Source organism: Meles meles, chromosome 4 (assembly GCF_922984935.1).
Source record: "Meles meles chromosome 4, mMelMel3.1 paternal haplotype, whole genome shotgun sequence".
In the NCBI taxonomy this organism is placed as follows: Eukaryota; Metazoa; Chordata; class Mammalia; order Carnivora; family Mustelidae; genus Meles; species Meles meles.
In genome coordinates this window covers 114,842,360-114,865,836 of record NC_060069.1, presented here as the reverse complement: position 1 = coordinate 114,865,836, position 23,477 = coordinate 114,842,360, and the positions used below count along the sequence as shown (strand labels likewise).

General features: G+C 39.6%; 1 protein-coding gene across 5 annotated transcripts in view; it reads left to right on the top strand.

The window, feature by feature from the left end:
* The window catches only part of CMSS1 (cms1 ribosomal small subunit homolog), a 384,493-nt gene that overhangs the window by 243,953 nt on the left and 117,063 nt on the right, over positions 1 to 23,477 (top strand). Inside the window, exon 1 of one of the 5 annotated variants that reach the window (XM_046002293.1) lies at positions 6,705 to 6,751. The exons of the other annotated variants lie outside the window; for them this stretch is intronic. The gene's annotated coding sequence lies outside the window, so the exon portion shown is untranslated. Of the gene's footprint in view, positions 1 to 6,704; positions 6,752 to 23,477 lie in introns of those variants that run through there. 5 annotated transcript variants of the gene reach the window in all.

Sequence of the window (23,477 nt, the reverse complement as noted above, 5' to 3'; positions counted from 1 at the left end):
ACATGTAATTGACCATGGCACACATGTGCTGTAGTAATGTACTTCATTGCAGTTTTGCCTGAACAGACATCCACATTCCAGAAATCAACTAAAGATTGATACAGAGCAATACCTTTCCTAATGAACAGCACATTTAAAAGAGATTCGTCTTTGTGCCCCAAAATTGCAGGAGGAGCTTTTGGTCCAAGGTCTAGGTAGATGGTGGATAGTGGCCGTGGTAATGCTTTTTGGTGATGATGTGTACATGTGTACACGTATCCTACTAAAATTCAGTACATCCAGTTGGAGGATGGGCCATATGGCATCATTTGTGTTATTATTGTCACTTTGTTAACTGAACCTTTACGTGAGACTAAGAAAGCCTCTCCTCCCTTTCTCTGGGCTTAAATTGGAAATTCTATGCTAGCCTGGAAAAAGAGAATCTCAGGCATGAAGATACAAAACCAAAGAGAAAGTATTAACACCAAGGACCCACAGATAAATTAATGCTATATTTTTTCCTATAACCAATTTCAAAAGTAATTATATTTAAAAATTTTACAAAAGCAAAAATGAAAGTAGGTATCCCCCAGTAATAATCATATAAATTTGTTTCAGTTGTTTCACTTTTTCTACTTGGAATATGGCAAAGTTATAAATAAATTTAATGTTTAATCTTGTTTACATCTATAAAAATCTAAAATGCCTTTTAGTTATTTTCTACAGCTTGGTTTTTTTCACAGAAAGGAAACTAGGTTGGGCAAGGATAAGATGACTGGAATTTTAAAAATCTGCAATGTGTAATTTCCCCTAAGTGAAATTAAATTTAGTTCAACTCTGAGATAAATGCTATGTATGACACCACTGAAGTTGGAGCTCTCCTGCTCTTCATTTGGTTACCAGTCATTATTCCTCATTTCTATTCTCTCCAGAAATGAGGGTTTTCATGCTCTGTTGACCATATGCTTCCTGTGCCTTTATCTCTTATACCCTACATACTGCTCCAATTTGGGCCACAATTGTAAGTCCTTGTATAATTCACCATAGCAAGATTTCTATCCCAGAAGTGGCTTGAAAAGACATAGTTTCCTAGGGCTGCTATAACAAGTTACCATAAATCGAATGGGTTATAACAAGAGAAATTTATTCTCTCACAGTTCTGGAGGCTAGAAAGCTGAAGTCAGGTGCCAACAGGGCTTTGCTTTCTCCAGAGGCTCTGGAAGAATTCTCCTTGCCTCTTGTAGTGTCTGGTGGTTGTCAACAGTCCATGGATGGTAGTGGTGGTGGTAGTAATGCTAAAATCTGCCTCTGTCTTCACATGATTGTCTTCCTTCAGCGTGTAGTCTGTGTCCAAATTCCCTCTTCTTTTTTTTTTTTTTTTTTTAAGATTTTATTTATTTGGGGCGCCTGGGTGGCTCAGTGGATTAAGCCGCTGCCTTCGGCTCAGGTCATGATCTCAGGGTCCTGGGATCGAGCCCCGCATCGGGCTCTCTGCTCTGCAGGGAGCCTGCTTCCTCCTCTCTCTCTGCCTGCCTCTCTGCCTACTTGTGATCTCTCTCTCTGTCAAATAAATAAATAAAATCTTTAAAAAAAAAAAAAAAAAAGATTTTATTTATTTATTTGACAGAGAGAGAGGTCACAAGTAGGCAGAGAGGCAGGCAGAGAGAGAGGAGGAAGCAGGCTCCCTGCAGAGCAGAGAGCCCGATGCGGGGCTCGATCCCAGGACCCTGAGATCATGACCTGAGCCGAAGGCAGCGGCTTAATCTACTGAGCCACCCAGGCGCCCCCAAATTCCCTCTTCTTATAAGGACACAAGTCATTGGGTTAGGGCCCACTCTTACCCACTATAAGTTCATCTCGTTTACATCTACTAAGACCATATCTCCAAATAAAGTCATATTCAGAGGTTCTCAGTAAGCATGAATGGGAGGACGTAGGAAGACACACACCTGATACAGGTAGGAAGAATCTTGTTAAATTTGCTCAACTTCTTGAGCATTTAGGAATCTGCACTTAAACATTTTTACTTGTCTGATATCAAACAAAGCATCCATGAGCTTTCCTTCCACTTAGGATGTAGGTATTTGTTTTCTCTGTATTGTCTCTTACCTGGAAGTCTATCCAAAGCCACAGAAACCCTAACTAATCAATTCCTCGGTCACTCTCATAGCATATGCCGAGTCTGTATCATTTTATAAAATTGCCCCTCAGGGCCCAGTTTTGTTCTCCAGTATTCATATGCAACTGCAAATCAAAGTAAATTACATGCAAGTGTTTTCAGGCATGGATTCTTGCCCACAGTTAACTTCATCCCAAATTCTATACTTTGTTCTTTGTACATCTGGACATTAAGCTTACTTAAACTTGTATAATATTCTCCCTAAGGCATTAGCTGTGAAGAGCTACATTATCCCAGATTCTTTTACCACTTGAGCTTTGCTAGTATTCTAAAGGCTGGCCAAAGGTCAAATATTGTATGCTTTTAAGATAGTATATAGTGTTTAAATCCCCTCCTTAACCAAAGATGCAGTTATACTGAAGAGGGAACTCAGGGCAAAGGTCACAAACTAGCCAGACACCACATTCCTTCCCAGATATGTTTTCTTTGACCTGATGGTTTTTTTAAAAAATTGAGTTAGTTGCTAAAGAGAGCAGATACCATAAAGAAATCCAGGTATCTGGCTTTTTTTGAAAACTCGAAGATGGGTTCACATTTCTGCAGCTGTCCCTTCAGATAGAATATGGGTTCTCACCTGCACAGTGGGCCAGTTTGAACTAAACCATTTCATTCATTTATGTTACCTATCTGGCTGTTATTGGCATTTGAGTTGTCCACCCCTGACCCAAGACTTAAGAATTCAACCTTCATTTTCTTCCTGATTCTTCCTGATGTGGTTCAAATAACTGTATTGATCATACTGAGGCAAAGAGAACAGATCATTGTTTTCCTTCCTTCTGGTTTACACTGTCTCTTGGCAGATTTCCACCAATACCCCCAAGTTCAGTGGTAAGGTGCACACCTTCAGTCACAGGGCATCAGAATTCCATAGGCTTTCCCCTCTTTTTTTCTCACTATCCTAGGTGTTACAGTTGAATTCAGATGTAAGAACTGAAAATTTCCAAAGTGGAAGGTAATTTCAAACTAAGTCTCATGTTAGTCTCTTGAGGTTGGATTTCATTATCACAGCACAGGCCCTTCCTGAAATTTTTAAATGTGATTTCCTAGCCTGTGGATCCTCTTATGGCCCTTTTTACTTAACCCTTTCTGCTTCCATGTTCTGCCGTTTACTCCTTGGTCCACATTATTCCAACTTCAGATTAGAATCATCTTTCTGGAAGTCTCCTATCTAGACTCTTAATAGTATCTTTTCTATAGTCACTGGTCTTGCCCTATAGAACATCTCTGGGCAACCCCTATCCTGGGTTTAGGATCTCCCAGTTCTCTCTGTCCTATTCTCATCACATCAATTTCTTCTTACATTCATAGTGTTTCTGTAGAGGGCTATCACCTAAACCATTGACTTTAGGATCCTGAACAATGCCTCTCTAGCTTTCTTGGAATCATCAGTATCACTAAAACACCCTCTTAGTTTTTCATTATCTCCAATGTCATTGGCACACTAGATTCATTCAGCCGATGGAATATTATATTCACTATATGACTCATGTGGCTACGTGGTCCTCTCCAGAATTCACAGAACATATTATCATGTTATGACAGTCACCACCTTAATGGTAGAAAAACCCTAATTTGTGTTTCCTCATGTTAGTAAATCTTAAAAAACCCATCTTTACCTTTATTTTAAAGCTTCTTGGAATTTCCGATTGTAAAAGTAACATGTTTATTATAGAGGATGTAGAAGACACACAAAAATACAAAGATAAAAATAAAAATTACTCATAACTGTACCAAATACAGAGAACCGTTGTTAACATCTTGATATGTTTATTTTAACATATACATTTTAATCTCTTCCTGTCCCAGTTCTTTAGTTCTCAAACACTCTTGAGAGAAGGGTAATTTTTGTGACTAAATTTAGAGAAAAGAGTTCTATAACCCAAGAAAAGTCTAGCCTTAATATTTCATAATGTTCTCAATATTGTACACATTCCTGCTTGGTTTATGTTAAATTTAGCCCTCTACAATATGATGAATATTGGGTTTTTTATCACTACCCACCAAGGAGTACAAAGATTATCTCTACAGTCCTCTCATTTTTCTGATAGAATAGATTGTATCATGGGCCACCCATATGTAGAGAGCCCTGGCTTAGTCTTAGGCATTTGTCATGAACTGAATTATGTACCTTGCCACCCCAAACTCATATAGTTGAAACCCTCCTCTCCCCACAATGTGATGGTATTAAGAAGGGGGGCCTTTGGGTGGTAATTAGCATTAGATGAGGTCATAAGGGTAGAGTCCTCATGAATAGGATTAGTGACCTTACAAAAATCATAAGACAGATTCCTTCCTTTCTTGGCTCTTCACCATGTGAGGACAGTGAAGTCAGTAGTCTGCAGTCGGAAGAGGGCCCTCACCAGAGCTTGACCATGCTGACACCCTGATCTTGGACTTCCAGCCTCCAGAAGTATGACAAATTTCTCTTCTTTGTAAGCCACTCAGTCTGTGGTATTCTGTTAGCAGCCCAAACTAAGACAGCATTCAAGGATGTAGATCCTGACAGATCTGGCTCTAAAGACACAGATGAAAAGAGGTTCATACTTACCCAAGGTCATGAGAGCCTGATGGACCAAGATCTTAAGCTAGGGCTTGAAAGGGGGAAAGGTAAGCAGTAGAGGAAAATTGTTCAGGTGTATTTTATAATAGAAAAGTGATAGGGACCAATAATTATTATTGGCTGAGAGCATAGCAAGCTCCTAGCTGGAAACCAAGTCTGATTCAGCTCTGAAATCTTCTTACAACATTTTCAGCTGATGAACTGATGCATCTCTAATACATCATTCCATAAATATTGTTAATTATTCTGCACTTCACATTCACCTTTTAAAATTTTGTGAGTGGGCACCTGGGTGGCTCAGTTTGTTAAGCGACTGCCTTTGGCTTAAGTTGTGAACCTGGAGTCCCAGAGTGGAGTCCACATCGGGCTCCCTGCTTAGCTGGGAATCTGCTTCTCCCTTTGACCCGCTCCACTCTCATGCTCTCTCTCTCTTTCTCTCTCTCAAACAAAATAAAGTAAAATTTTATGAGAGGCTTTTTAGAAATTTATTTAATAACCTAGAGATACCTATTTTAAACAAATGTTATTTAGTATTAAAATAAATTAATTGCAGTTGCTAACCTTACTAGCTGGTGATACAAAGATAAGGAAAGTTCATAACATAGTCTAGTTGAGCTAAATAGCATCTAGGTGAGAAATGTTTCTAGCACTTGCTGGCTTATGTGCTAGTGATGAAAAAGGATGTCATAATTAATACAGCTAATGTTCAGTATATAGGCAGCTATAAACAAATGGCTCATTGCTTTGGACAGCCATACAATCAGGGGACAGCTTCAAACCATTAAAAAAAAAAATGAAAAGGTGGTTTGTCTACAACTTTGAAGTAGCTCTATAAGAGGAAGTAATGATTGGATTTCTCAGGGTGGCAGATTGTAATGGAAAGCTCTGGACCTGGAGTCAGAAAAACTGGTCCTGGCAGAGCCAACCTTTAGTTGTTATAATCTTTGCATATCGTATGCTTTCTTTACTTCTCCAGGGAACTAGATAAACTTCTCTAATATTCTGCAACTTCGCATTCTCCACACGTGTCTGATCATTCTACAGGAAATAGTGAGATATTACTTTAAGGAAAGATGATGTGATCTCTAGTACTAAGCTTCTTGTCCAGCCTTAGGCATGTCAGTTTCAGATACTCATTACATCATCAGGGAAAAAGGCCAATAAAAGCCTAGACCTCTCAAGCAGTAGAATCTACTTATAAATTGGAATGGACAGAGTAGCTGCGGTTTTTCAAAACTCATGTTCTTGGGTATTACTAAAATGCATTTTATGTGCTGCATCTTGTTCAAGTTTTCGTGATGTGTCCCTGTAAAAGTCTGCTGGCCTCCTGCAAGCAGGGAATATGTCTTTGGTTATCTGTTACCAGTTAGCTCAGTTGGTTAAAATCCAAGACAGTGGGATCAGGCTCCATATGGGACAGTTGGCTTCATTCAGAACAGTCCCAGCTTGCCCAGCTGGTTCAGAAATGCATGCATTTGATCACAGAGGGCAGAAGTGTGCAAATGACTGGTTCAGCATAACCTATTCCTCCTACTAGAAAATCTCTCAGAGCCCATGTAATTCTGACAGAGGTTATTGACCTCAGACTTGTTTAGAATTATTGTGAGCACAAGCCATGACAATTTATGCATTCCTTAAAGATCCTGATGACCTTTCACCCAACTGGCCATATAAATCTTTCTACGTTTTGAGAGACTCTGATGAAAACAGCTTGTTATTGGAGGCTCTCTGACAGGTGCTGTGCTAAGTATAATGCATGCAATCTCTCATTCACACCTCAAAGTAATCCCATGCAATATGTACTATTTTTATTCTTTTGCAGTTGAGAAAACCGTGGCTGGAAGAAGTTATCTGGCCCAAATCCGCTGACTGGCAAAGCTAGGACTCCAGTCTAAGTGTGTCTGACCCCAGAACCCATGCTTTGATCCACTCTACTGCCTCTCTTACGATACTCTACAGTTTGGGATTTAAGAAACTGTGATAAGCTCTTAACTATGGCATGAAACCTTCCACAGTCAGATGCTTGTGAGTGGGTATGTGTTTTAAGTTGTAATTTCTTGATGAAAAATGAGGTCACCTCTTTTCTCAGGCAGAGAAAACCTGACAAACGGTGAATTCAGGCAGATGTCTGTTCTTGGATGTGTCTGTAAGTCTACCATTAGTAACCTCCTCTCTGCCCCAGCAGCTTGAGATACTCACATCCCAAATATAAAGCTTTTTGTTCAGCTTTAGTTCGTCAAACTTCTAGTTCAAACACAAACTCCCATAGTGGGCAAGTTGAAAGTCCACTGCTTTCCTTTGAATTCCCCAGCATCTCACCATCACCTCAGTGTACTTTATACCCTCAAACCCAGAGGCACCAATGGATCAGTCAGACCAATTTTTCCTGATCTTCTCAGCAGTAGAACTGCACAGGCTTTTCAGTAGAAGGGGGAAGCTATAAAATGTCTCCTGTTGGAACATTGAGTAAAGCCCTGATTTGTCCCATGGAGCCACAGTTTCATCTGTGAAGTTTAATTTAAAGTTTAATCATTGAGCAATGGGGTTAGTATTCTGGAACTGTTCTTTCTGACCTTCTGAACTTCACTCACACTTGAGTGAAAAGGGGCAGCTTGAATGCATGCAGAAGGCATTTGGTACAAGTTCAGGGAAAGGTCCTTTGTCCTTGGTAATATGCAGCTCTTACGGTATATTCCTTTTGAGACTTTGTAAATGGTGATGAAATGAAGGCTGCCTTCAGGGTAATTTCTCTTTTTCCCAGTCAGCAGTACAAAGTAAGACTCCAAAGTTCATGGTTTTCCTTTTTAAAAGATCATACTGACTCAATTTACTATTGACACAGGAAGTATACTCAGAGTTGAAGAGCCTCTAGATAATCTAAGTTGTTTCCATTGTCCAGCTTCTGGGAAGCTATCATTTTAAAAAACAAAATACCTCTTACAATTTTTTAAAAGAGCTTTATAAATCACTGCCCTTTGATGCTATTAAAGAACAAGGTCTTCCATTTCACATTCTTCTTGAGATCTTGTAAAACCCTTCACTCATGTGTCCTTACCCTGACCTCCTTTTATTTTCATCTCCCTGATCCATTGCTATCATCTGCTTTTCACTTGTGGCCTTTCTTCCTTCCCTTCAGGGAATGGTTTTTCAGCACCTATTATGTAAATAACTAGCAGTGTGCTAGACACTGAGGAGGTGAGGGATGAACATGAAGACAAAGGCCATGTCCTCCAAGGACTTAAAGTGTAGTTCAGAGGTTGCATCCATAAAAGGCAGGGGGAGATGGGAAGGTGTATAAGGGAGTGGAAAGAGGCCAGGTACAGGACAGAGGGCTGATTGGGACTACGCCAAAGTGGAAAGGACATGGCACTTCTGAAGAGATCAGTCATGATGCAGCTCCAGCTTATTGAAACCATCCTAGAATGCTAGCCCAGCATTGTCAGAGCTTCCAGTTTGTCTAGAGAAGTCAGAAATCCAGATTTTTCTTATGTGCCATCTCCAGGTTTTTTTTAAATGCTGGCAACTAATTCACATTCTTCAAAAACACTGTGTAGGCCAAACAAAACATGTATGTGGGCTGAATTCAACCCATGGTCCTTTAATTTAGGGAGTTTTGGTCTGGTTAGTGAGGTAAATCACACATGTATGAAATCATTAATTTAAAATGCAGCCCGTATGACTAAGAATCATAATGAATGACACAGACTGTTCCTGCTAGAGTTCAGAGAAAGGAGAAGGAGGACTGGGGAGATGGGACAGTGATGGGCACCAGGTGCTGTGGCCTCAGCTGTGCTGGGCATCTTGAGGGACAATGAGGAAAAGATATGGATGGATATGTGTTGGGAATTTGGTTGACCCACTGAGGTCTGGTGGTCGACAGCCTCCAGTGCCAGACTAGGAGGTTGGGCTTTACCTTCTCTGTCATGGGGAGCCATTGAGGATTTGCTGATCTGCAGTTTTAGAAAATAAAATCTCTTGGTGGGTAAAGGGACAAGGTAGCATGCAAAGAGAAACCATCAGGAGACTCTTGCTTCAGTGCTTTACCCCGTTTTCTATTCCTCTTCCTCTTACACCCCTCTACAGCACAAACCAAAACTTTCCTCCTAAAGAAGCCTCCCCCTGGCAGGGTAGCTTTGAAGTATGCCAGTACCCTAAAACAGAACAGTATAACAAAATCAGACCAGATTAAAGTAGCAAGGAAGGGGGGAACCCTTAGCTTCCACCTCTCATTAAGTGAAAACCACTGTTTAAAAAAGAAATAAGGTATGCCTTTAAGATATATACATATATCCTAATACCAAGCTCTATTTAATACAAGCTACATATCTATGTGGCTCTAAAATGGGGATGGGAAGGTGCAGAACTATATTCTCCTTAGGTATATGAGTTATTTAGGAATAGCTCAGCAGTAGCCACATACACACTTTTATTACATTATATTATTACATTTATTAGCAAAAAATTTTTAAGGATCCCATAGATGTGCATAGGGAAAATGGCCTTCCTTTTCAATCAAAACAGAAGAGCACTATTAGAAAAATTTTAAAAAGGAAGAAAGAATATAAAATTTTAGATATTAGAATATACAGTGATCTTCCACATATACCTAGCATACCAAAAATGAATCATCCCTAAGTGCCCAGTTGAGTGCATTTGTGAGATGATGGGCTCCCCTTGTACATCACTGGACAGTTACCTGGGCCCCATCTCTGGACAGTGGGAGTTGGGTAGTTTAAGGTGGGCCAAACATGGACTTTTGAAACAAATCTTCACAGCTGGTTTAGGACCCTACATGACTTTGCTTAGAAACTAGAATTTCAATTTTTGGCCAAAGTAGGCAACTCTTAGTCATTCCAGATGTGATTATGCAAGGTTTTAATTTTCTAGGACCCTCATTTTACTTATTCCTCTTTACTCAACATTTTCATCATTTTACTTCTTACTAGTACTCTACCAGAGAATGAGAGGAGAAAGACAAAAAAGCGAGAACTGAGGCTCCTGGGTGGCTCAGTGGATTAAAGCCTCTGCCTTCAGCTCAGGTCATGATCCCAGGGTTCTAAGATAGAGCCCCACATAGGACTGTCTGCTCAGCAGGGAGCCTGCTCCCCCCCCCCCCGCCTGCCTCTCTGCCTACTTGTGATCTCTCTGTGTCAAATAAATAAATAAAATCTTTTGGGGAAAAAAAAAGCCAGAACTAATATATATTAATTTATTTATGATTTTTATTTATTTGAGAGAGAGGGAGAGCATCACTGGGAGGAAGGGCAGAGGGAGCAGGAGAAGCGGGCTTCCCACTGAGCAGGGAGCCTGATGCTAGGATCATGACTTGAGCCAAAGGCAGATGCTTAACCAACTAAGCCACCCAGGCACACTGTTGGGGGTTTTTTTTTGTTTTTGTTTTTGTTTTTTTTAAGAGTTATTTGAGAGAGAGAGAGAGAGAGAGCATGAGCAGGGGGATGGAGCAGAGGGCAAGGGAGAGAAGCAGACCCCCTGCTGAGCGGGATGCCTAGCAGTAGGGCTTCATCTCAAGACCCAGAGATCCTGGCCTGAGCCGAAACCCAGAGTTGGACTCTTAACGGACTGAGCCATTCAGGCACCTTAAAACTATTTCATAAAAACCCATTTTACCTTATCATAAGAGCAATAATAATAATAATACCAGTAACAAGAGCTAGTACTTCTTAAACATTTATTACATTCCAGGCATTACCTAAATGCTTTAACATATTAATTCATTTAATCCTCACCAACTCTATGAGGTCATCCCATTACCCTCCCGATTTTGAGGTATTAAAATGAAACCATAGAGAGGTTATTACATTAACCAAATGTCTCATAATTTAGAAGGATCAGAAGCAGTATTTGAAGCCAGGAAGACTGACTCTGGAGGCTTCACTTTTTTTTTTTTTTTTTTTTTGTGGTGAAATATATAGAAAACATGAAATTATTGTTTTTACCATTTTCAAGTACGCAATTCAGTGGCATTGTCATACAACCAACACCACCATTCCATTTCTAGAACTTTTTCATCTCCCCAAATTGAGAGCCTTCACTTTTAAATACCACTCTCTAATACCTCCCCAAAAGTACTTGAATATCTGGAAATGTTCACTATTTGTGGTGGTTTTGTCTACTTTTAATACAGAAGATTTAATACTTTTTCACTCTTAGCATCCATTACTCTCCATTTGCCCTGGGTGCCACTGCATGATCACACAGCCTGTCCCTGATACAGTCAGTTGCCCCAGCCTGTCCAAGCTTCAGACTGCTGCTGTCTCTTCCCAGATATTTGTGTATTGGCACCTGCATGGGCAGTGACAGCTACATCACTTCTTCTGGCACTCTTTTGACATTGATTCTAAGATGCATCCTACTATCAGGGGCATCTGGGTGTCTCAGTCATTTGAGTGTCCAGTCTTGGTTTCGGCTCAGGTCCTGATCTTAGGGTGGTGTGATTAAGCCCTGAGTTGGGCTCCGTAGACCACAGGGAGTCTACTTGAGATTCTCTCCCTACCCCCCAAACCCCATCTTTCTCTGTCTCTCAAATAAATAAATAAATCTTAAAAAAAAAAAGAAAGATGCATCCTAATATCAAAAAACTTCAAATCATAAAAGTTTAATAGCCATGTATCTTACTTAGGCTTAAGTAAATTCAGTGTTCTAGGCTGATATGTCACTGTGAAGTAGCTTGTCCTCGTTCCTCAACACTCAGCCTACCACTACGTGTTCCAAGGTTCATCCCTTCCTGCCTAGATTGCTATCATATATGGTCTCCCAGTTCTGAATTTCTTGGACAAATTGGACATCATGAAGCCTATAATCTTGAGCTGCTTGTCTAGTCTCTCTGAGCCAATAGACCTTTTGTTCAATAGGAGAGGAGCATAGAATAGATAAGTTTCCTTTTTTTTTTTTTTTTTAGATTTTTTTTTTAATTTATTTATTTGACAGGCAGAGAGGCAGGCAGAGAGAGAGGAGGAAGCAGGCTCTCCACAGAGCAGAGAGCCCGATGCGGGGCTCGATCCCAGGACTCTGGGATCATGACCTGAGCTGAAGGCAGAGGCTTTAACCCACTGAGCCACCCAGGCGCTCCTAGATAAGTTTCCTTTTGATTCATAAGACTAAGATTCTAGTTCCCAGACATCTTCAAGATGGAGATGGAATTTGGAGGTCATTGCTGCTAAAATCAAAAGAACTTAAGCTAGATTAAACATTTCCTTGTTATTATTTTACCACTTGGCATCTTGTTTTCTTTACTGCTGAGGTACCAGGGTCCTTGCCTGCTACTTGTGAGCCATCTAAGACCTTTTTACCAGTGCCTGGGTGGCTCAGTGGGTTAAAGCCTCTGCTTAGGTCAAGATCTCAGGGTCCTGGGATCAAGCCCCACATCAGGGTCTCTGCTCAGCAGGGAGCCTGCTCCCACCCCCACCCCCTGCCTCTCTGCCTACTTGTGATCTCTGTCTGTCAAATAAATAAATAAAATCTTTAAAAAAAAAAAAAAATATTTTTAAAAATAAAAAAGAATAAATGAAACAAGATGGGATTGGGAGGGAGACAAACCATAAATGACTCTTAATCTCACAAAACAAACTGGGGGTTGCTGGGGGGAGGTGGGATTGGGAGAGGGGGAGCGGGCTATGGACATTGGGGAGGTGAGGCGAACCATAAGAGACTATGGACTCTGAAAAACAACCTGAGGGTTTTGAAGGGTCAGGGGTGGGAGGTTGGGGGAACAGGTGGTGGGTAATGGGGAGGGCACGTTTTGCATGGAGCACTGGGTGTTGTGCAAAAAGAATGAATACTGTTACGCTGAAAAAATAAATAAAATGGAAAAAAAAAGAAAAAGAAAAAATAAAATAAAATAAATAAATAAATAAATAAAACCTTTTTACCCCCAGACTCCACCTCTGCCCTACTTGTTCCCAAATAATACCCAGTATTTCTTCCCTTTTTCCCTGTCTCCCCAGTTTTAAAAATATATAATAGAAAAGTTTAAAATTGGCCCCATCCTTAATAATGATTTGACTAAACCATTAAAAGTGTGAATGTCTTATTACTTTATATCTGAATAGCTATATTATTACTATAAGTGTAATTATTAATATATTATCTGAAACTTACTACTTAATTAAAAGAATAGTGGTCTTAACTTTCATATATGTATTTGGATAGAAAGAGAGAGAGAGATAGATAGATAGATAGATAGATAGATAGATAGGAAATTTATAAACCAAATTTAAAGACTCTTGAACTTCTACCCACCCTGAACAATTAGCACCTTAGGTGCAGGGATGAATACTTTCTTGTTCAGAATTTGACAGTCTTTTAGAAGTTATTTTAAGGGTTATTTTAATTTGGAACCATGACTTTTCATTTTGAAAAAAGAGGGGATGCGCCTGGGTGGCTCAGTGGGTTAAGCCTCTGCCTTCAGCTCAGGTCATGATCTCAGGGTCCTGGGATCGAAACCTGCATCAAGGCTCTTTGCTCACCAGGGAGCCTGCTTCCTCCTGCCCCTCTGCCTGCCTCTCTACCTACTTGGGGGATCTCTCTCTCTCTCTCTGTCAAATAACTAAATAAAATCTTAAAAAAAAAAAAAGTTGAGGGCACCTCAGTGGTTCAGTCAGTGAAGTGTGCAGCTCTTGATTTCAGCTCAGGTCATTATCTCAAGGTTGTGAGATTGAGCACCACATCAGGTTCTGCAGTAGACATGGAGCCTGCTTGGGATTTTTTCTGTCCCTCTCCTTCTGCCCTCTCTCTCTCTCTTTCTTTCCCTCCGTTATTGAAGGAAAAAAAAAGTTGACTCACCAGTTTCTTGGTTTTGATTTTGTTTTGGGGATTGTTGTTGGGGTTTTTTTTTCCAATTTATAAGGTCCCAGGGAAAGAAGTCAGCCTACTTAAAACCTCATCAAAACTCTGGGCTTCAGGGCACAGAGGAAAACTAATTTTTAAAAGCATCTCACTTCTTCTTTCTGTAAAGAGGGCTCCAGTTAAAAAGGTAAACTGATTTTTCTCTGTTATTTGAAGTATGGGTAAAAAAAACCTATCAAATGTTGAAATCTCTCTACTGGTTTCCCTAGACAATAAAAAATAAATAATGTTGATGATAACCATTGCCCATAACTATATGCTCACATCTAATCCTCTCAAAACTCAACTTCAGGAACTTTCGTAAATCAAGTAGAAGAGCCCTTGTCTTATTTTTGTTTTGTTCCTTCTGATTTCAGAGATCTTAGAGGAATGTACATTTTAGATGTGAGTTTGAGTCTTTTATAAACCTTAAGGAGCCTTCTTTTCTTTCTAGAGTTACTGGATCTTCTGAGAATGTTATTAGGATATGGTAGATTGGAAAGACAGAGGATGTATCAAAGTAAACATTTTATGAGCTTCTGCTTTGCAGTTTAATTTACGAAATAGACAAAACCTCTGAGTATTTCCTGTATATCTTAAAAGACAAATTTGTCACCAGTTCTCCAGCCCCACTGTCCTTCTTTTTCCAACTACCCACCCCACCCCCAAACACACACACATACTTTTTTGCTCTTGTTGTTTTTAACATTAAAGCCACTTATCAGATGTGGGACTGGTGTGTGTGTTTGCAGGCACCATGCTGGATTAAGTATGCTGTAATTTATTGTCTTAATTTATGGCATATAAACCATTTTTCTTTTCTTTTCTTTTTTTTTTTTTTTAATGTTTTAACAAGTGTAGCCCAATACTAAATATGGAGAACTTTAAAAACCCCTTGGCGCTCTAGAGGATAGAAGTCCCTGGAGTGGAGGAAGGGAGACTAGCAGAGGGCTTGGAAAATGCTTACAGTCCTAAAGAAACTTGCAATTCCCACTGGCTGATTTTCTTTAACCTCGTATTCACTGAGGGCGTGTTGGTAAATCATATTAATACATAGGAAATTTTTAGTAAGTTCCATATTGCCATCTACATAAGATCTATTTTAAAGAAATTCAGCAGTTAGATTTTCACACATTAAGTAGGCTGGTAGAGGGGAGATTTGAACAAAAAAAAAAATCTAAATAAACAAACGTGTTCCTGTCACTGCTCGTTTATGCATGGAATATCAATCTGTTAACATATGCATAGCAGAATGTGTGATATAAGGAGAAACAGGACACCGTTCTTGTTTTCCGGTAAGTCTGATAAGTTTGAGAACCATGAACTCAAATGACATGAGATAGAATATTGAAATTGATATCATTGATCTATACATTGAGGAATCTACTTGGTATTATGTGTTAATGGCAAGTAAATGTGGATCCCTGGCCCACTGCTACTCACAGTGTTGTCTGAGTACCAGCTGCATCAGCATCAGGTATGAGGATTCTCAGCCCCCAACCCCAGACCTACTGAATTCAAATCTCCCAGGGGGTGCAAATGGTGTTTCAAGAGGTTTTTATGTTTTAAGAGTCTCCCAACTAATTCTTACCATTCAAGTTTGAGAACCATTGTTCTAAACTTCAGTTCCCAAGCTATTACAATCCTCATGGTGGGCATTATCATCCAAAGTAACAAGTGAGGAGTGGGAAATCAGAGAGATAAGTAACTTTGCTAAAAGTCATATCGCTAACACTATAGCAGTCTAGATTCAATACCAGTTCTGTTGTACCATTTCATAAATCTGTACTCCCTCTTCTATTCCTGCTATCTCATCCTAGAAATTATTGTCAAACATGAAAGCCATTTTTCTAAAGATTTCCATCTTGGTTTTCAACTTTTCATATTATTCTTTCCTAACTAAAAAGGTACTCACTTTAATAATTTTATCACTGCTGTAATGCGCATAGCTTTCATCATTCTGATGCTGACTTGCAAATGACACTTTTGGTTTGTTTTCCTTGCCATGTCTTCATCATATGGGTCAGTTAATATCACCAGTGACCATGCTCTTATTCCTAATCAGTCCACCAGCATGTCAGTATGTATTCAGATTTGGCATGGGGAGTGCTCGATTCAGCAGCACATATACTAAGATTTGGCATGGGGAAGAAAACATCATTTTTGAAGTGTAATTCAATTTAAAAATAAGTGTTTGGGGCGCCTGGGTGGCTCAGTGGGTTAAGCCGCTGCCTTCGGCTCAGGTCATGATCTCAGGGTCCTGGGATCAAGTCCCGCATCAGGCTCTCTGCTCAGCAGGGATCCTGCTTCCCTCTCTCTCTCTCTCTCTGCCTGCCTCTCTATCTACTTGTGATCTCTCTCTGTCAAATAAATAAATAAAATCTAAAAAAAATAAAAAATAAAAATAAATAAAAATAAGTGTTTATTGTCCAACCATTTGCCTAATACCGTGCTCTGCACTAGCCTTGATGTTGAGAATGTGTTTCCTGGAGCAGCAGGATATAGACCTTCTGAGTCAGAAATGCTGAGGATAAGGCCTTGCAGTCATCTTTAAAAGTCATCCAGATGATTCTAATGCATATTAAAGTTTGAGAACCACTGCTATAAGAGACATGAGAAATTAGAGATGTGGTCTTTACACTTAAAGAGATTATCATCAGTTGTATATTGCCCACTTGTCAGAGACTAAATTCAGACTAGGGTTTCTAATAGCTAAGAACTGATGGGAGTATCATGATTTTGCTTTACTGTGTCTCCAAGATTCAGAAATGCCTCCTGTAGCTCTTTGTGTGTTTTTTTTCCTTCCTCTTTTAATGAAAGTCAAATCATTCATTTATAAAACCATTTACAGAAACTTCAGTATGTTTCAGATGGCAATTACATTTTTTTCTCTCTCCAGGGGTTCCAGTTGCAAAGAATTCTTAAAGAACAGAATTGTTTTGTTTATGTAGGCAGTCATTTGCCATGTGGGGAGCTTGAAAACAGACTAAATAAATGGTTTTGATAGTGATGTCATGGATAGTGGTGATTAAGGTGATTAAAGCAAGGATAATGCAGAAAGCTGTGCTTCTTAAACAGCCCAGGCTGAGACCAATGCCTGAAATTCTGGGTCAGTTTGAAGATTTTTGTGTAATTGTATTTATAGTGAGTTATTCCTTGTTTTTTCTCAGGATATTCTTCTTCAAAGAGAAGTTTGTCTTCTTCAGAGAAAGACCTAAAATGTGTGTGCCACATAGATTGCCTGCTCGAGTGTGCTCTGTATACAGTAGAACAGGCCCAGACTGTGATTCGGTTATCAGTTAGAGGATCTCGAAAATGAATACTCTGGAAGCACCAGTCACATAGAATACAGGAGCTTTGCCTCTCAGTGGCCCTGCCTACATTATCAAATCTCATTTCTGAACCAGGGATATTTCCAGGGTTCACAGTTGAGCTAAATTAGGGGATCCCTATTCAGAGTGAATTATACTAACCCTTCACTTGTCCTTTCTCAGCATTGTCACATTTCAAGTTATTTGGGCCTCTCCTGTGTGCCAGGTAAATGTATAGGGAGAATGTGATGCTTATACCTTGGATAGCTTGTTACTAAGCAGCCTGATGAGAGTTTTAATGTATAAAAAAGGTCAAGGCATTTGTAATATCTGTTGAATCCTGGGATCTGATTCATCCCATTCCTCCATTGGTATACGTAACTGAGAATAGTGGTTTGCAAATAAAGTTTGACCTAAAGTCACTTCATCCAAAATGATCATCTGAATTAGATCATCTGAATTTTGCAGCTATGTTATTCAAATCCATATTTTTTCAATGCTAATATAAGCCCTTATGGTGAGGGAAGAACACCTAGAATTCACAAGATTATCTAGCTATCCAAGTCAGTAGTATACCAGTTTGTATAATAAACCAATAAATGATTAACTAGTTTTAAAGCTGTGTACTAGGCACTGAGTAGGGGATGAATAGTAATTTAAAATACAGCCCTTGTGGCCTCTCCCCAAGCCTTAAACCATATGAACTTCTATTTCAAAGAGACTTTACGAGCCATCCAGGAAGCTTCTAGGTTTAGTACAACAGACAGGCACTATATAGAAGCATGATATAGCAAACAAATAAAACCAAAACTGTCCCTACACCCTGCAACTCATTTGTGTCCTTATGTCATTCGCTATCCCAGTGACCCAAAGGCCTCACCAAGAATCCTTCAAGGCCCTCTTCAACACAGTTCAAAACTCACAAGAGGTCCTAGAAGGAAGATAACTCTTAAGTCAAAAAGACATGGCTCTACAACTAATGATAAGAATTTCAGAATAACTTCTTCATGAAATTGTGGACAATTAAGTGGAGCTGGTGTAAAAATGCAAGGCAACTAGAAAAATGCACAGTTAATCAAAGAAATACCATTTTTCGTATATCAAATTGGCAAATTTTGTTAACGACCATACCTGGTATTGACAAAGGTGCAGGGAAAGAGATGCTTTTGCTCATTGCTGTAGGGAGTATAAATTTCCTTTAAAATAATTTTAAAATGTTATCACAAAGCTAAGTGGATGGGTAGGTGGAGGAAAAACAGTTTTAGATAGAATACCTTTAACCCAGCAATTGCATTTTAAGGTATTTATCCCAAATAAATCATAGGAGACATGTATAAAGATTTAGCTACAAGGCTGTTTATCACACTATTGTTTATAATACTAAAAACTAGACACAGCATAGGGCTGAAACTCTGTGTGCATTGGATCAATACTACTTAATCCCTTCCACCTAATCTGGAACCCCCCGTCCACTGCTACTCCCACCACCATTCCTCCCAAGTGCAACCAGAAGAAAACCATGGCTAAAAATGTTACGTAACTTCTCCAAAAATCAACCAACCAAGATGAACAGCAGTATTTCAGCGTTTTAAATTATTCTATGCCGGTTACTGCTTTTTCTCTATTTCATTAAAATCAAGAATGACTTGTGCAGCTTCATAATCCCTTATCTTCAGTACTGAAATCCAAAAGCACAAGTCTGTGAAGTAGTTTTATACAAACTCATTTGACAACAAAACTTGATCTGAATTGACACAAGTTTATTTAGAGTCTAACCAGTTAGTGTGAAAATAAATATATCTTATTGCAAGAATGTTAATGTTCAATTAGTGGGTGCTGCCCAGGAACTTGCTGGCAGTGTTATGTAATGCATAAAATATGTACCATTTCACCTTTCTAAAATCTGAAAACTTCTCAAACACATGTGGCCCAGGAATTTCTGATGAGACATTTCGTTCCTCTAGTTTCTTCTTCAGTGAGGAGGAATCAACACACGTGTTCATTTTTAAATGAACAGTGCCTAGGATATGGATTAATTTCTCTTTAACATTCCAGGGACAGAACCTAGTGCTTTATATGACAATGAAAGTTTCTTTAGCCACACTTTTTTCTTAGATGTTTCTAGTTTAGGTGGTTACTATGTTGGGACCAGATATTAAATGTTCTCCTAAAGTGGGCTAATTATGAGAATAGATTCAACTTAATCTAGAAAGGCCACTTACAATGTTCTCTTAAAGATAATGAAAAAACTACCCAGCTTTTAGAGGTCATGATTCAGATGACCTGGCTATTAAGATGGACATACAAGAGCTATATTTATGTTCTTTATTTTAATGCTTTTATTTCCTGTTTGGACATTTCAAAGGAGACACTTATGACTGGACTGTGGATGACTAGGACATCAAGAAAGATGAGCAGGGCTTTCCCTTTCTTTGTGAACTTGCCAGTACAGAGATCAATGTTTCTCAGTGTTTTGTGTGTACTGGAAAGAGTGAAGACTCTTCTTTCTGTGAATTCATAGATTGTCTATGGGTAATCCGTAAAACAAAGAAACAAAGTTCAGCTCTCTCCACCCTGACCCAGCAGGTGGCGCTCTTAAATAGAGGGATATGACAGTGCAGTGAGCTGCCTTTCCGCTCCACAAACCCAGTTACAACCTTAGCAAGTACCCACATGATTTTGGCACTTACTGTGTATCAATTGAAATATTTGAAAGTCTCCTAGAAGTCCAATACCTCAAACAAGTTTTGTTAAATTTCATTTCCAGCCTTCTATAAAGCTCTAGCTTCCTTTATGATTGGCAGTGTCAAGGGCTCACACTGTGACTCTAGCATTAGCACAATCACTGTAGTCCTTTATAAAAGTGAACTTCTTTTTCTGCGCCTGGATGTTAGAATGGATTCTTTCTTCCCATTTGTAGGGAAGGTTACACTCTCATCTTCCAGGTTTTGGCCCCATTACCCCTTCTGCTTGGGGAAGAATCCATTACCTACTTGAATGAATTAACCATTTTTTGGTACAGCAGCCTTAAGTGAACCAGCCATTAGCTGCCCATTCAGCTACCCCAACTCAAGAGAAGTAAAAGATTAAGAAAAAAGGAAGAAATAGCCAGTTGTGTCTCCCAGACCTTTCTTTTGGAAAGACACTTTCCTCTTCTCTGAGAGCAGTGTTTCAGAGTTCTGACACAGCAGGCAATTGAACCGGTGATATAGGACTAGTGATTTCTTCAGGCTGCAGTCTCATGGGGCACCAGACGGTTTTTGCTTATAAGAACTTTCACTTCTTTTTCACAGACATTAATAGTTTCCTGGCACTGCCTTTCAGGAAATGTCGTCATGGTCTGGAGGAACCAATAAAAATACAAGTAACCTGTTTTGACAGATCTCTTTTCTGCCAGAAATTTCAGAATTGGAGGGGAGGATGGGTGATGAACCAGTCCATTTGTGAAGGTGTAAGGAAAAATCGTGGATTTGCCATAAGAGAGGGAGGTGATACCTGCCCTGGACATGAAATATAGAGAGCTCTGAAGCTATAAAGGAATTCCAGCTCATTTAGGCAAACTTTAAAAAAAAAAAATCTGGTTTGATAAAGTAATTCAAGTCTATAGTACAGTGAGAGATTTTTCCTTTTTTTCCTTCTCATTTCAAATAGTACTTAGCTCTTTTGATCCTCAAATAGAAAACTCATGCATTAGAAATTAACATTTGATTTTGAATGGATACATAGTACTGCCATAATGTATGCAGAAAAGAGGCCATGGTTTTGGTTTTTTCGGGGGCAGGGATTAAGATTTTACTTTTTCAACCTCTATACCCAACATAGGGCTCAAACCAGATCAAGAGTCACGTGTTCCACCGACTGAGTCAGCCCGGCACTCCAAGAGGCCATGGGTTTGGATAATTATTACCAAGTGACTAACATTAGATGCTCTTTACTTATCCCTGATATGGCCAGAGCACAGATCTGCATCCCATTAATATGAGAAAAATTGAATGTTGCTCTAGGACATTAATTGGAATTAGTTCTGGCGGGTGATCAGCTGTTTCCCTCTTGAAAGTTTTTGAGAGAAGCTGGTCACCGTAATACTAAAAGAATGTAGTGTAAATAAAATTCATAAAATACTTCAGAAAATACTTTCTTCTTTTTTTTAAAGATTTTTTTATTTGATAGAGCGCTCATCCACCTGCACACAGTGGGAGGGAGGGGCAGAGGGAGAGGGACAAGCAGACTCCTCGCTAAGCAGGAAGCCTGATGCAGGGTTCTATCCCAGGAAGCAGGATCATAACGTTAGCTGAAGGCAGATACTTGACCAATTGAGCCACCTAGGCTCCCCTCCTTGCTCTTTTCTAACCAGTGAATTCAAAATACATTTTCATGCTGGTGCTGATTTTGAATGCTTCACTTTTCTTAGGCCTGTAGCTTTAAATAATACTGCTTTTACTTTCCTAATCAGTTTAAGCCTCAATCTAAGTACATTGCAAGGTACATAACTTATAGATTAACCTTGTGCCAATTTTGGAGAATCTAAAGTAGTAAGGAGTCAGCATCTTGTATTAAGGTGCTGCCCCAAACCTATCAAAAGTTGTCTGTGAGTAAAGATTTTGTATCGGAGATATTGTGGTTTTCTCTCTCTGATTATTTTATTAAACTCTCTCCTATGCAATGCCCTTTTTTTAATTTAAAAAAAAAAAACCTTCCATTTGTTTTTAAAGAGAAGCTGCTCTTTTTCTTGGTTGAACTAGCACTTACAAATTTCCTTTTTAGTATTTATAATTGCCCCTCTTTCAGACATACCACTACTGATTTATGTTGGGGAAGTAGAAAAAGAAATTAATTTTGTCCCACTCCATCTTTTAATTAAAAACCTGCTTTTGCTACACAGCTATTTGGATATGATGGAGAAACTTGCAGGTCAAGAAGAAAGTCAGAATAGGGATCACCATCTCCTACTCCCTGGAGGGAATTCTCAATACACGTTCTGTCCCTGCTAAGACTGTCAGGCTTTCCCATCTTTCTGTACCTGGTGCCAACCTGAGAAAAGCAGTCTAAGTAGCTATTATTCTCTTCCTAAGCCCACCCTGTTTCCAAGCATTCACTAAAACTAGGAATGAAAATTCAGAAAAGCCCGAGGGTTTGAATCTTCCTTACTACTGATTCCAGTCAGAGCCAAGTCCCAACTTTGATGTCCTAGGGCCAGATTTTGAGGCTAACCCAAGACAGAGCTTTCTGTGTAGGCCTTTTTCTCATCCTGTTTCAAAACTGCCCTCTCTTGACCAAGGCTGTTTCTTCCCAAATGCTCCATGTCTAGCTTTCCCTTCTGATTTCACTTCTCGTCATCCTCTTTTTCCTGCCCAGTCTCTTTTCCTATTAGCTGTCTCTGGCTCTTGGTTTCCTCCTAAAAAGAGCCGCTATGTGAAAACTTTCAACCTGGAGAGGTGATTAAAATTCTCAAGGTTCACATTCATCGGGGGCCCAACTTAATTATTTCTTAGGTGTGAATGTAAGAAATCTGATCTGTCAATCAGGTGTCTTCGGGGTGGCTTTACCATATCAACTAATTAATTACATTTTTATAATTTGGTATCTTGATCCACAGATTGAAACTGAAATACAGAGAACTCTTAGCTGCAGTGGTTCATGGGACTTTTTCCTTATGGCAAGCTAATTAGCACCTGTCAGGATAAAATTCACCTCTGATGGCCTTAGGGATTGCCATTGTACCAGATGAACAAGGTGGATTTACCACTCTTTTGAGCATTGCACAGACCATATTTTAGGACTGTGGACTAGGCATTAAGCTATGAATTGAAGGTCCACTGATCTTCACTTCAAATCTCATGTGCCAAGATCCTTCAGGTCTTATTTCTCCAACCCATGAATTATTTGGCGAGGAATGGAATGTGCCTAGAATTGATGAAGACAATTTTCTCAGTGGCCACCTGCCCCAGCTGGTTCCCTGTGTTTCCAGATCCAGTCTTCCTGGAGCATGGTCCTGAGAGCTCCTCTGGACTCAAGGTCGGGACTTAAATAACCAGAGTTTCCTCTGGCTGGCTTCTAGGCTTCTCTTCTACCTGTGGTCCTGGTTTTTTATTTTCTTTGGTGACTGATTCTATTGACTCAGTGTTTTGAATGATGCAAGGAAAAGTTTGCTGACCCCTACTATAGCATAGTGAAGCAAGCTTTCAAATCACTAATGTGCACATTTAAATACAAGTGAGGTAATTTTTATTTGCAGTTTCCTGGAAACTGTTGGTAGGAGGGAAATGGGGAAGGAGGGATTAGAGGGAGCTTATAGACCTAGACTAAGAAAATAGGAATCTTGAGGTTTTCCTTTAGACCTTTAGTCCATATTGGGCCAAGGGTACAAGAATGTGGATTCTGTGAGTAAATATCTCCATTTGGTGCATTTTGTTAGGGCATCACAAAGGTGGGGAAATTTTCAGTGCCAAGCACTGACCTCAAGGCATCCTGGGAAATGACCTGCTGGTCTCCCTACTAACTGGACAGCCAGTGTCCACTTTAACATTTGAAGTAGAAAGCAGGGTGCATGCTGGGCAAGACTTCCCTTTTGGTATCTGTGTGGGTTTTGGAACCAGGAAGACTT